Genomic DNA, 1,718 nt, shown 5'->3' on the forward strand with positions numbered 1-1,718 from the left:
GTTACAATAATATCCTACTTGTGTAGTCCTTTCATCCCCATTCCAGCACAAATTTATTCCTCATATAGCTTAAATTGATTTGTGTTAATTCAAGCCATAATTACCATAGATCTTTCACATGTTCCAAAATATTGTTGAAGAGGAAGAAGAAAGAGGGAGTTTCTGGATAGAGAAATTTTGAGAATTATATTGCAGCACATTATACATGGAAAGATCGTATCCCTTAATTCGTCCTTTTATTCTCTATTTATAAGGTTCTCAATGGGAGAAGCTAGATCTTAATCTAATAATAAATAAATAAATAAATAAATAAGATTATAATAGAATATCTACGAACTTGTGGACAGCATGAATAAAATATTAATGAATATATGAGGACAACTCCCAATCCAAGTTATTGGGATGAGTTTCCAACCTGAATGATGATGAGTGCTTGCCATTGATTCCTTGAAGCCAGGGTGAACAAATCTTCAAACTGAGGCAAATGAATTTGCCAAAGTTTATCATGGACCCTAACGAGCGGTACTCAACTCTAGTAAGACAGCCTTCCATCATTAGCTTGTCCTGAGTAAGGCTGAACCTAACTGAACTGAGCTTTAAGCATATTTGGATATACAACTTTTGTGGCCACCTCAAAGAATATAATAGGCCAGAACTTCCTCCCTCCATGAATTTCTCAAGCACAACTCATCTAACATTCAGTGAGAAACCAAACGAATTTCACTGCTTATTCCTTATTATGTACTAGCAAAATTTAATCAGATTTGATCCAATAATTTCCCATATGAACCATGACTAAACATTACCTGATGAGTGTGCCCAAAAAGTGACATGCAATACGTGCATGGCAAGCTCGCAAGGGATAAAAATTTCAATAAATCAGGTTTTTTTATATACTTCTTCGATTTAAGACCAATTCAAGCACTAAATGGCAGGGACTAATTGTCAAAAAAAATAGCAGCCGGCAATCAATTTTAATCACCCCCAATAAAAAAACAAGATGCAAAGCAATTAAATACAAGAAACTGAATCAATACCTGCCAGCCTTTCTGGTTGAGAACCTTGACAGCAACCGTAACCCTATCCCCCCTACCCTCCACAGCAACAGTCCGAACAAAACCTTTGTAAACGTTTCCGAACCCCCCTTCCCCAATCAAAAGCTCTCGACTGAAGTCATTGGTTGCGCTCCTGAGCTCCGAGAGCTCAAAAACGCGAAGATCGCCGCACTTCTCCTCGAAAATGATCGGAATGCTCCGCGGAGACGGAGCCAAGCCCGACAAATTGCTTGTTTTCTTACCGTAGGGAGAGTTATCCAACGGAATCTTCTCCACGCTTGAAGAAGAGATCTTTGCTGCCGCTCTGACTCCAGCTCTGGGCCTCTCGCTCTCTTTAGAACCCCTGGGTTTGCTTTTGAAGAGAGAGAAACACCCCATTATCAGCTTCCGTCCAGCTATCTATTCACCCGTAGAGGCACATTCTGCAATTTTTAGGCAGGATTTGCCGAGCAAGAAGCAGCTTGAAGCAAGACGAACCTCCAACGAGGGGAAGGAAGAGAGAGCGGTCCGTTCAGCCAGAGAAGAGAATTAATGCGGAATGGAGGAAGATAGGAGGGAAACGGGGAGAAGGATATAAATTGTTTTTTTTTTTTTTTTTTTTTTTGCATATGATATTTGTCAATTAATTATATGTCTTATTCAATTATTAATATATATATATAT

Source organism: Phalaenopsis equestris, unplaced genomic scaffold (genome assembly GCF_001263595.1).
Source record: "Phalaenopsis equestris unplaced genomic scaffold, ASM126359v1 Scaffold000036, whole genome shotgun sequence".
NCBI lineage: Eukaryota > Viridiplantae > Streptophyta > Magnoliopsida > Asparagales > Orchidaceae > Phalaenopsis > Phalaenopsis equestris.